At 43.6% G+C, this 13,643-nt stretch overlaps 1 long non-coding RNA gene across 1 annotated transcript in view; it reads right to left on the bottom strand.

Moving 5' to 3' along the window:
* Nucleotides 1–405: 405 nt before the first annotated feature.
* Nucleotides 406–13,643, bottom strand: part of LOC309569495 — a 240,669-nt gene continuing 227,431 nt past the window's right edge. Inside the window, exon 2 of the long non-coding RNA XR_014226073.1 lies at nt 406–540. This is a non-coding gene — a long non-coding RNA (uncharacterized lncRNA). The remainder of the gene's footprint in view (nt 541–13,643) is intronic.

Below are 13,643 nucleotides of genomic sequence, written 5' to 3' on the forward strand. Positions count from 1 at the left end.
TATTCAATTTTTGTCATATATTTAGGCCAAAATGTATTTAGCTACATGTCTTTGACAAAAAAATTCTCAATGAGCGTATTTTTATCCACTTTAAGACCGGAAGATTTTACCCCCTTCCTGACCAGGCCATATTTTGCGATTCGGCACTGCGTTAATTTAACGGACAATTACGCGATCGTGCGATGCTGTACCCAAACTACATTTACGTCCTATTTTTCCACACAAATAGAGCTTTCTTTTGGTGGTATTTGATCATCTGTTTGATTTAAAATTTTTGAAAAAAAGAGCGACAATTTTGAAAAAAAAAAAAAATATTTTTCACATTCTGATATATAACATGCCCCCCCAAAAAAATTTAAAAATCAAAGTTTTTTAACATTTTAGGCTGCTACATATTTTTGGTAAAAAAAAAATCACAATAAGTGTATTTTGATTGGTTTGCGCAAAAGTTGTCGTGTTTACTAACTACGGGAAAGATTTATGTCATTTTTTTTTTTTTTTACTAGTAATGGCGGCGATCTGCGATTTTTTTTTGCGGGACTGCGACATTGCGGCGGACAGATAGAACCCCTAACTAACATTTTTGACACTTTTGGGGGGGACCAGTGACATTGCTACAGTAATCAGTGCTAAAAATATGCACTGTTACTGTAATAATGACACTGGCAGGGAAGGGGTTAACACTGTTGGTGATCAAGGGGTTAAATGTATGCCTCAAGCTTACTGACATGTGTGGGGGGAGGGGGTTTCTGTGTCACAGACACAGATCGCAGGTTGAGCTATGCTGAATCTTGTGATCTCCTCCTGTCAGTCACAGAGAAGATCCGCCTGCTTTGTTTACACAAGCAGGCGGATCTTCTCACACTTTCCCCACCGATCGGGGAAGAGAGGCGGCGAACCGCAATCAGAACCGGCGAGGAAAAAATATGAGGATAGCCGTATCTCAAAATTAATCTAGGTGGATATATGAACTTTCAACATTACAGCCACTAGGAATGAATATAGATATGGATCTCAACTGCTTCATTTCAGACCCATAATTTTTTAAAAAATGTAAAAAAAAAATTGTTTTTAAAAAATAGAGGTATTTTTACTTAATTTTTCTGTAAATTTTAACTACTTAGTTTAATATATTGCTGATAGAATAAGGGGTTAATCCAATTACTCACATCATGTAAATTTTATAAAATATATTTACATATATTTATATAATATAATAATTCACCATATTATTAGCACAATTATTTCATTAATTATTAGCACTTTATTGTTATTATAAATCACTATGTTATTAATATTCACCATATCAGCACCAATTTTACACCAGTCACCATAGTTTTATAAATCACAACCTACTGGCCTTTATAGATAAGATATTCACAGGGGGTATTCCTCCAAGGTCTAATTATTTAATATTTGGATGTGGAATTTATCGTTGTATGTATTTAAGATTTGTAATGATATTGAGCCAAGTAGACGGTTACTCTCATGGACTAATATATAATATGTGGAATGAGAGAAGTTATATGTACTTAATGTAGGCAGCCGTTCCCTCTTAAACTCATTACGGAGGTTCAGCAGCTTTCCTATGTTTTCCATGTTGCCTGGAGACATGGGACGCTGTATGTACGGACTTCCTGGGTGGGAGGAGTGGAGGGCGGCGGCTACCGCATTAAAGTCCCCGAGCGAGCGTACGTCTCCACCTCTGAAGACGTCATACGCTCTGACGAAACGCGCGTCAGGTGGAACGCACGCCGCAAGCCCGGAAGTCAGGTGGAACGCAATCTGGTAGCTACCGCTCTCCACGCTACAGACATCATTACAGCGGGTGCGGTTTTATTATATTTTATCTCTATGTGTACTTTTGATCAGCAACAACAATAAAAACTCTTTTAACGGTACTGCACCATCTGGAGCTATTATTTTCTCCCTAACCGGACTCGGAGGACCTCTTTTACCCAGGAAAGGGATTTCGGTTTGTGGGGGACAAAGCCCAGCAGTTACCGTTCCTATGGCCGGGAAGGCCATCAAGCGCTACAGGTCTTTTTGCCGTAAGGTAATTTAGACCCACTATTTTTGGTGAGTTCACATCTTTACTTTATCCTAAAGTCACTTCATTTGACTGGCCATTGGACCACTGGAGGATCCAGCACTGAGCACTTGTACTTTTCCTTTGCACCGAAGTGTAATCATTTTTCACTATAGTCACCTATGAACTTTGATTGGACTTTATTTGGCACCAATATGCACTTATATGACACTTATGTGATTTGATCATTTATTTAACACTGTATGAATTTTATTGGGTTTACATTGTAATAAAGATTTAGTTCATGATATTGTAGCCATTTTAGCTATATTTATGTATTGATTTTATATAACACATTTAGATTTTCCCGGTTCCTTATTAGCAAGCACTATATAATCTCATTTATCTTGGGGTTTTTCTATCCATTCCTTACCTATTTCATAGCAGCTGCTACCCTCCCCATAATTTTACTTATTTATTATCCCCTCCCATTAGGTTTTCCACAGGCGCGAAGAATATACTCCTTTGAGTATATATACTTTTCATTACAAGTGAAACGCGTCAGCTGACAGCATCCAAGTGGTCTGTCTTGCATTAAATTAATTCATTACATAGGTGTGCACAGGCTGGAGCCATGAGAATGCCAAGATGACTGCTTGCATGCTCTGTATGCTACCCTAGTGCAAGGTAAACCTGCTATTGGATACATGTTAAACAAACTTGGAGTCCCCTTTCTCTTTCTTTTTGAAGTCTAAAGCGATAAACAGCACCATTGGGACCGTATTGCCCCTTCTATGGCTGCCTGTCATGGACATGCACTAGTGTCTAGTAGCTTACCTTTTCCTCATGTCTGCATTAGAGGCCAGACTCTTCCTTCTGGCTGCTTTTATCTTCTCTCTTCCCTATTTGGCTCCACCCCAGGCCATTCCAGGAAGTCTATATTAACCAGCGCACTGCAGGTCTGCTTTGCTGTTAAACAGTGTTTGTTAGTTCTGTTCCTGTCTGCCGTGTGCTTGATCTACCTTTCTGAGTACCGACTTTGGCTCGTCTCTGACTATTCCTGTTTGCCTGTTACCCTGACCTTCGGCCTGTCCCTTGGTTACCCTCGTCTGCCTATTGCCCGACCTCGGCTTACCCATCACTATCCCTTGTGTCCTGAATGGCTGCTTCCCCTCTCTCCCTATGGAGCGTGACCTGGGGGACCCCAGGGGCCACAACCTGGGCCCAGCTGCAGCCAGGTCCATCCTCACCACTAGAGGCTCTGGTGAACACCTGCTGGGTCTTAGACTCCGCACCCTGGGGAATCTTGGGCTCACGTTCCTGTCCATCCGCAGCAGTCAGCTATCTGGTTCACTACCTTGCGCTGCACCCCTGCCTCCAACAGGGTGCAGTTGTCACTTGGCTACAGGTGACCTGACACTGCCTAAGTGCCACTTTGGAATCTGTAGATAATGACAGCTCTGCCGGACAGAACAGTGAATGAGTGGGAAGCGCTCTGTGCTGAGCGGCTAATTGTTCATTCACAGACTGAAGCATAGAAAACATAGTTTACTATGCTTTAGTTATGAATGAACACAGTAAGTGATTGGTAGTGATCACTCATTGTGTTTATTTGTTTTTTTCAAAAAATACGGGGCCGGTAACCAGTGGCGGCTGGTGCTCGGTAATTTGGGGGGGTCAAACCAATGTGCAGCCCCCCCCCCGGGTCGTTCAGTCAGTCACTCAGTCAGTCAGATGGCAGGCGACACATTCCCCCCCCCCCCCCCCCGTCTGCCTCCTTACCTCCTACCGTCCGAGAGCCGGGGAGTGCTGGATGGCTGAGCCGATGTCCTCCTCCAGCCGTGTCTCTTCTGCCTCTTCCTGGCCACTGGCCAGTAAGATCGCTTCTTCTTTTGGCCAATTGGGAAAGGGGTCTCACAACCCTCTTCCTGATAGGCTGGGAGGAGAGTCAGTGTGACAATACTGAATATTCATTCGCTATTGTCACACAACTTGGTGGGCTCAGGGCGCAGTGCTCTGCGCCCCGAGCCCACCCTTTTTTGAAGCCTATTAGAGCCTCTGACACTAATCACGTGCTTAAAAAAAAAAAAAACATTGGAATCCATGCGTCTGGCGCCCTGCATGTAGATTAGGGGGCCAGACGCATTGATGGGTGGGGGGGGCGGCGCCCCTGCGCCCCTAAAGGATGGGCCATCCCTGCCAGTTACTGGCCTCATCCCTGCTCTCCATTCTGAAATGATACTCTGCCGCATTCGTCAGGGGGAGTAGAGGAGGGAAGGCAGCAGCGCTGTGGCGGGACGGGAGGACTGCAAGAGTAGCAATCCAGACAGCAATTTGTGCCGCACAGGGTGGTTAGGCTGTGCACCTCCAGCACACCCCGTGCATAAGCTCATATTCAGTAAACTATTATTGCTTCTTTTATCCTGCTGTGTGACTACTTTTTTCCTATATAAAATGTCTGATGACCTACAATGATTGCGTTCATTTGGATTTTATTATAAAAACTGTTATTTTACCCATAAACAGCAACTAAGCTAACATTCCAGCACTCAGGCAATAGCTACATAATACATAATTTTGCTTGCTGGTGTTCCGAAAGAAAAAAAACCTCCATGTTTAAAGAGCGGCGGAGTAAATATACCTGTGCGGAGGAATTGTTTTCCTTCGGTCTGGTGGGAATGCAGATTCCAGACTTCGTTGGAAATTCTGATACTCGGCAACACTCGGTGTTGCTTAAAAGGGCGCACTTAACCTGATTATACAATGGAGCCGAGAGGCACGCCGAGGCGTTCTCATCCTGTTTTGTGCCGTCGAGGACTTATGAGCAGACAGCAGGTGCTTTGTACAACGATTTCAGAGATATGACAATAACAAGAGGCAAACATTTAATCAGATGTGTCTCAGCACCGAGGCAATCACATGTCTGGTGTAAGGGGAGGTGGGGGGGGGGGGGTGCTATGAATGGAAGGAATGCTAGCAATTCAGGATTTAACCTTCCTGACGGTCTGATTATGTCAGGATTTCTGTGCTAAAAGTGGCACAATGTTTTGCATGAAAAATCTGCTGTTTTATATTTTAAAACTCACCTTCCCCTGCGATCCCCCGCCGTCCCCCCACTGTCCTCCCCCGCTGTCCTCCGGCTCTGTGTTCAGCAGATGCCGGCACCTGTCTTCCGGTTCCCTTCCCTGCGAGCGTTGCGACGCAGGGGGGGGGGGTGTTAATAAACCAAATGAGATGATAGAAAGCTGTGATCCTAGCTGATTACACTGTATCATCCCATTTCACCACAGGATTTCACCTGGTGACTTTTCCAGTGCCCTGCCTGTGCTTTTCCAGTGCTTTGTGCTTGGAAAATAGAGAACGACCATGGCGTCCAAGAAGCGTTCTTTTTGCGCAAAATCGCTTTTAGACGAACTGGAAAACAGCGACATCGAAACGGAGTTCCTTAAAGAACTGAGCGATAGCGATTCATGGGAAAATTCTTCATCAGGTACGGAAAGTGACGACAGCGACGATTCTGATGTCTCTTTCTGGCACATCGCTCCGTTGGAAATTCTGAAGAATCATTTGATAAACTTCCCAAATTCCACAAGCTATGTGCCAGAAAGAGACATTAGAATCGTCACTGTCGTCACTTTCCGTACCTGATGACAAATTTTTCCACCAATCGCTATCGCTCAGTTCTTTAAGCAACTCAGTTTCGCTGTCGCTGTTTTCCAGTTCATCTAAAAGCGCTTTTGCGCAAAAAGAACGCTTTTTGGACGCCATGGTCGTTCTCAATTTCCCAGGCACAAAGAACTGGAAAAGCATAGCCAGGGCACTGGAAAAGTCACCAGGTGAAATCCTGTGGTGAAATGGGATGATACAGTATAATTCGTTAGGATCACAGCTTTCTATCATCTCATTTGGTTTATTTTCACTTTTGAAATTGCCACCGGCTCCACCCCCCCCACCCACTCCTGCGTCGCAATGCTCACAGGGAAGGGAACCGGAAGACAGGTGCCGGTATCTGCCGGGCACAGAGCGGGGACAGAGTGTGAGGACAACAGGTAGGACAGCTGGGAGGACGGCGGGGGATCGCAGGTAAGGTGAGCGACATTCTGGGGTAATGCCGAGTCTGGCTCGGGTTTACCGCTTTTGGTACTGAAAATTAACCCTGAGCCACACTCGGGAATACCGCTAAGGAGGTTAAAGCTGAAATCCAGGTTAAGCAAATAGTGCCTGAATTAGGGTTGCACCGATACCGGTATCGGCGTCGATACTAAGCATTTGCCCGAGTATCAGTACTTATGCAAATGTTCCGATACATGAAACCAATACTTTCAGGCTCACTTCTTTCAGCTGACAGCAGGAAGGATTTCCCCACTGACAGCTGTAATATAAAAAAAAAAAGCCACCAATTATCGGTTAAGGCGTGTGGCTGCCGTATCCTTAGCAACCGATGACTCGTTCAGCTGTCACTGGGTTCCCCTATTGACAGCTGAAGTGTAAATGAAGCACCAGCAATTGGAGCTGTCCAAAAAAAAAAAGCAGAAAAAGCATTCTGACAATGTTTTTTAACAAAATTGCTCAGCTGCTGAAACAGAAAGATATTAAGAAAGATTGTTTATTTTTTATCTTTTGGTTTATTCATCTACAGATCAAAGAGATGAACTTCAATCTGCAGATGAAGGAAGTTTAAGGCTTCATTCACACCTGAGCGTATCGTTTTCAGGCATTTTTTTGGGGGCTTTTTACAGGTGTTTTTTTGCAGGGGTTGGGAGGCAGGCATTGACATCTCACAAAAACGCTTGCAATCAGCCAAAAAAGAATCTCTTGTACTTTTTTGAGCTTCAGGCATTTTTCTTCTGGAGACAAAATCCTCAGATGTGAACAGGGGCCATTGAAATGAATAGGATTTTGCTTGTTGCGTGTTTTGAGACTTCAGAGATGAGCGTTTTACGAGCTGAAATACGCTAAGGTGTGAACAGGGCCTTAAGTGTAACTCTACTTTTTTTGAGAAAAAAAAACATTCCCCTCTGGGTGATCTCTGTACATTGCAAAGATTACAACAAACTTTGTTGCAGATTCCTAACGTTTGTTATTCTGAAGAAATCATTGTTTGTTCCTTTGTGCTGAGTGGGCCTAATGGGAGTGGTTTCATAATTATCTATCAGCTGTGGCAGCTGCAGAGCTCTAATGAGGAAATCTGCTGGGCCTGCATCCCTTTAGACGTGTTCCTATTGGGAGTATGCCACTAAAATGACATTTTTGTTGCAGGGGATGCCAGAAATCTGACTTGTATCTTAGGCAGACTTCTGGGAAAATTGGTGAGCCAATCACACAAGCAGGAAATTATGTTTCTGGGGGTGTGGTCAGTATACATTCTGTGTACAGAACACCTCCAGTAAGCCATATTGCATTTTCAGAAAATTACAACAGCTGTAGATTGAAAAGGAAAGGTCATTTTTAATAATATTCAATTACAATATGATGTGTCGCAATTGAATACGCTATATTATTTTTACTTTTATTGCTATTTTTTTCCCCGCAAAAGTGGAATTACCCTTTACAGCAACCTGTCAAGTATTTTTTTGTTTTTTATTAAATTGCCCTCTGTTTAACCCCTTACTAACCTTTAATTTACTAATCAGCCTTAATTAACTCCTTATTCCCCTTCTTCATTTCATTATTATTTTCCTGCTGATTTTTTATTGTTCATTTCTATTCTATAAACTATAAGGCTCCGTTCACATTATAGCCTATGGATCACGGGCGGAACCGCCGCGGTTCCGCCCGTGATCGGGAGATTATTGCAAATCGCGGGGCGCCTGTGTGTTGCCCGTTGATTTGCAATAGACCCCCAAACGCTGAGCGATGTTGCCGCGATTTCCGCCTGCCGAATCGCGGTAACATCGCGCAAAAAAAATCGGGGGACGCAATACGATCCAAAGAAGCTCTTGTACTTTTTTGGTCGTAATGCGTCCCACGATTTTTTTTGCGCGATGTTACCGCGATTCGGCAGGCGGAAATCGCGGCAACATCGCTCAGCGTTTGGGGGTCTATTGCAAATCAACGGGCAACGCACGGGTGTCCCGCGATTTGCAATAATCTCCGGATCGCGGGCGGAACCGCGGCGGTTCTGCCCGTGATCCATACGCTAAGATGTGAACGGAGCCTTTTTCTTTAATTTGCTTTGTTAATATTTTTACACCTTAAACATCTATTTACACATTTCACATTGAAAAAAGCGCAAAAAGAAAAAAAATGTATTTCATTTGTAAATAACTTTTTAATGTTTTGCACCATTGCTGACAGCTGAACTGTAAACAAAACAGTAGTGGTAGGTATTGGTAATTGATATCGGCGAGTGCTAAAAAAATGTATCAGAAAAATAAAAAGTAAATCTGGTAAAAAGTTATCAGAAGGATAACCTTTTGGAAAGCCCTTCTGAAAAGGAACCTGTAGTGTATGGCTTTTCAGAGACATTAAACCTTGTATATAGCGCACCATTACACTGCAGTTGCACCTGGTTGTGGCGTAGTTTCAGTTCAGCCACCAAGACTTGCATCAGTCACATCCAGCGGCAGAAATGCTCACTAAATGTGATGTGTTGTTCAATTTGTGCGCAGCAACAACATGTGTTCATCCCTGAGTGGCTGCATGTCTGTGTTCAGGTACAGTGCTATGTTATATAAGTAGTCTGTGGGAAAAGGATCCACTTATATTGGGGATCAGTGAGAAGAAAGCTCCTTTCATTGGTGGTCAGTGGGAAATATGTCCCTTACATTGGTGCTCAGAGAGAAGAGTGTTCCTTACATTGGTGGTCAGTGGGGAAAATGCTCCTTACATTGGTGGTCCATGGGAAGAACGCTCCTTACATTGGTGGTCAGTGGGAAGAATTTTCCTTACATTGGTGGTCAGTTGGAAGAATGTTCCCTACATTGGTGGTCAGTGGGAAGAATGCTCCTTACATTGGTGATCAGTGAGAAGAAAGCTCCTTACATTGGAGGTCAGTGGGAAGAATGCTCCTTACATTGGTGATCAGTGGAAATAATGCTCCTTACATTGGTGGTAAGTGGGAAAAAAAAATCCTTACGTTGGGGGTCAGTGAGAAGACTGCTCCTTACATTAAGTGGGAAGAATGACCATTACATTGGTGGTCAGTGGGAAGAATGTTCCCTACATTGGTGGTCAGTGGGAAGAATGCTCCTTACATTGGTGATCAGTGAGAAGAATGCTCCTTACATTGGAGGTCAGTGGGAAGAATGCCCCTTACATTGGTGATCAGTGGGAAGAAGGCTCCTTACATTGGTGGTCAGTGGGAAGAATGCTCCTTACATTGGTGATCAGTGAGAAGAAAGCTCCTTACATTGGAGGTCAGTGGGAAGAATGCTCCTTACATTGGTGATCAGTGGGAAGAAGGCTCCTTACATTGGTGGTAAGTGGGAAAAAAAATTCCTTACGTTGGGGGTCAGTGAGAAGACTGCTCCTTACATTAAGTGGGAAGAATGACCATTACATTGGTAGTCAGTGGGCAGAATGCTCCTAACATTGGGGGTCAGTGAGAAGAATGCTCCTTACATTGGTGGTCAGTGAGAAGAAGGCTCCCTACATTGGTGTTCAGTTGGAAAAATGTTCCTTACATTGAAGGTCAGTAGGAAGAAGGCTCCCTACATTGGGAGTCAATGGGAAAAATTTTCCCAATATTAGAGGTCAGTGTGAAGATGGTTCCTTACATTGGTGGTCAGTGGGCAGAATGCTCCTTACATTGGGGATCACTGGGAAGAATGCTCCTTACATTGGTGGTCAGAGGAAAAAAATGCTCCTTACATTTGGGGTCAGTGAGAAGAATGCTCCCTACATTGGTGGTCAGTGGGAAGAAGGCTCCCTACATTGGGGTCACGAGGGAGAATGCCCCCCTTAAACATAGGGGTTCTGCATAAAAGAAAGGAAAAGGAGGCGCAAACACCTAGTGCATTACCCGTGGTACTGTTTAAAAGAATTTAATAAAATGCTGAATGCATACTCACAAACATGAAGAATTAAAATCGCATTCCAAATTCCCGTCACCCGTATGTTTTTACCATGTCCTGGAAATTGTGACCGCTAACGCGTTTCGGGAGTCAAGCTCCCTTCCTCAGAGCTGCATTCGTTTGGAGTTCCCTGCCTGAGGAGAGCAGCACGCCAGTGTTCCCCTTCGGAGTGAGCGCTTGGCTGATTTATCTGATAGGGGTTCTGCAGCCTCATAGGACAGTGAGAGGAGAATTAAAAATGTCTCCAACAAGCTTTAACCAGACACTGATAGAAGTCACAGGACTGCTATATACTGCTGATGAGAAAAGGTATTTAGCAGTTTATATTGTAAGTAGTAAGGATTAAGTGGAGTAAGTGTAAGGAGTAAGTGGCAACCTATCTTAGATGCCAAAATTGCTCAGGAAAGCTCTAGCAGCCTTTGGAGGAACCTTAGGATTCCACTGAACTCTGGTTGAGTAGGGGTGTTATAAAAAAAATAAAACACCTAACAGGTATATTTTATGTCCTGGTGCCTTAAGACTAGTCTCACCAATGAGATTTCTTTTCCATGGAAGACGTGGATGTTTTCCACCCAGTAGACAAGAAGCAGTTAACTTTGTTTTTTGAACCAGCTTGTTTATCAGCATTCTCGAAGAGAATTCGCCTTTGTGCTGCCTCAACAAAGAATCAATACGATTCATAAAAAGTGATGGCGTTGTGTACGGGGACATAAATTAAACTTGCTAATGGGACGGCTCGGTGAATTTGGCACCGGGAGCGTTTCAGCTCAGGCCGATACGAGTCGTCCTCGCGTTGCTGGCTAATGTCAAGAAAACTGACTTATTTGTATGAAAGCAAAATTGAGCGGCTTCCAGTGATAATGACGGCCATATATTATAAAGATGACAAAGTACTGACATACATATCTATCTGGAACAAGAAAAATGTTGTAGATCATTATATCATGGCTCAGCAACAAGCTGCACCTGCCAGCCTCATCGCCAAGTGCAGAAAGACGTACATCTGCTGGGACCGGACTCCTCGTCCGCCAACTGGAGGCTAAAAAAAAAAAAAACTTGTCTACCAATTGTGTCTGGGAACTGGTTCATCCAACCAATCAGAGATGGGCAGCATGTGATGAGCGCGTCAACTCCATGATACTAGTACTAGGGGTTTGTGGGAAGTAAAGCAAAGGTGGAAGCCATGATGGTTGTTAGTTTTATGCATCAGAATGATAGACAGGTTTCTCTTCTGAATGTATGATGGGAAATCTATGGCTTTAATAAAAAAGTGATCTGAGTGGCTATAGAGCCATCCAATCACTTTTACAGCACCAAGCAGGTGCTGCCCCCCTTACTGGGTCCAGCTGTGGTCATTTTCAGGCTCTCCCATTCCCCCTCAATTCTGATTGCTAGCTCTTGAGCAATCAATCCAAGACACTTTCAGGAACCAGCCGATTCCATTATTAAGGGACTTCCAAGGCTCCATACTAGAGGTAACCTGAACAACAATTGAGAAGTATAAAAATACAAATGTTATTATTCACAGTCTGTTGATAAAAAAACAACTTTATTGTATTGGTAGGCTTCCTCAATCTAAGCAAATGTCATAAAAACAGTGCAACATTCCCTGCTAAAAAGACTTATGCATAGGTCATTTGGTGATTTTTTTTTTTTTTGCGCAATCTTCAAATTCCATGTCCAACGCTTTCCGAGGCTTCGGCCGCTGCTTCTTCAGGGATTGAACGTGAAAATATCTAGAATATTAGGAAAACATCAATATTACATACATATATTTCACGTGTATGACCAAATGACATTTTTTTTCCACCCTCCCACCCACCTCCCTTGGTTTCACCTCCCTACCCACCTCCCAGTATTATCCCTTTTATAGGATACAGAGCCAAGTATCATTTTGTGGTGCTAAGTAATTGTATGGCATTTGTTAATGATAACCAGAAAAGCAGTAAAATACTGTGGATCCCCTGCAGCCAACAACAATATATTCCCCCTAGCCACAATAGGCCCTCTTGCAAAAGAATACCCCCAGCAACAATCAATCGATACTACAGTAGAAACAATAGATTCATCTCAGCAACAATAAAGCCCCCGCCCCAGCAATAACAGATCTTTAAACAGCCAGCATCAAGAGGCCCTCCAGCAGCCAGAAACAACGAACACCCGCCAGGTACATAAGATGCCCACAGCAACAATACATCCCCCACCAACAGCAATTGCCTTGTTCAGCAACAACAGCCCCATCCCCAACTATAGACCCCCCAAGCAACAATAGATCCCCCAGAAATCAGCCTCACTAGACCCTCCAGCACACCACAGCACTTCTTGTCATTACATACATAATGCCAGGACTGCGTTCCTCATGTTCCCACAGAAAAAAAAGGCCAGGTTTTCTTATTGGGGATTTTTTTGTATTTAATTTTATTTTGTGGTTAATTGGAGATTAGCAGTAACTTTTAGCTCCTTGAAAGGATTCTCTCCCTGCAGTAGAGTAATTTGTTTATTGTATCGGTGCATGTTCTACATGGCAGTGCCCAGCTTAACCCTGCCTTTTTGACAGGTGATTATTAGCTCTAATTAGACCTAAACAGCCTATTTCCCCCAAAAATGACTAGAACATACTCGCAAGAATCACCTTCCATAGTCCTCAATGGGATACACAACTAAGATCAGGTGTGAATTTCAAAAAAGGATTTGCTAAACCCTTGGCACATTGAAACTGGGCAGATTTGTTCATTCATGGTTAGAACCCTTGGTAAGCTTTTTTTCTTGTCCTTGATTTCCACACTGGGGAAATTCATTCCTATTTATACTAATGGCCATTGTCACTGTGACAGAAAGTGATAGTCAGAGCCCGAACCTGAACCTCCAACTCTGTTATGTCTGGTGATGTCACGTCTTGCTGAGCCACCTGGAATGCTGGATAGTTCCCTGGATAATTCCTTGAATGATCCAGTCTTGAACTTGTTTGTCTTGAACTTTAAACCCTTTGCATCTCCCATGAACTTCTTATTGAAGCCATGCCTTTGCACCTCCTGTTTGCCAGATTTTTGTGCTCTCTCCCACCAATATCTCACTCTTGTGAGTCCTACTGCCATCTGTATCTTCGGTACCACCCATTACCGACTTGTTCCTTGACTACAATTTCACTTCATCCCAACCTGCAATCCACTCGCTACCAACCTCTGGGTTTTTTACTGACTACACTTCTGCTTATCCCTACCTGCTATGTCTGCTACTGGAACCTGACTTGCTCACTTCCTGGTATGGTGATCCCGAGGACCGCGACCTGATGCAGCAAAACCCATCTCTACCATCATGAGCTCTGGTGAACATTGGTTAGTACTTAGACCCCTCATCTCAGGTAAGCCCAAGTCACCCGCTAAGGTGACCTGCTCCTGTACTTATCCTGTGGATCGGTGAGTGCCCAGCTACTGCTATAGCTACTAGTCTCTGAGTCTGACTCCAGCTACTGACAGTGATACAGAAACAAGAATTATATTGATGCCACCAGGAAAGGAGGGGAAGGGAAAAACTTTAACAAGAAATTTAAACATTCCCTACTAAATTTTTTGGCTAGAGGAACACTTTACATGATTAAG

Source organism: Pelophylax lessonae (assembly GCF_965119305.1).
Source record: "Pelophylax lessonae genome assembly, chromosome: 13".
Lineage (NCBI taxonomy): Eukaryota > Metazoa > Chordata > Amphibia > Anura > Ranidae > Pelophylax > Pelophylax lessonae.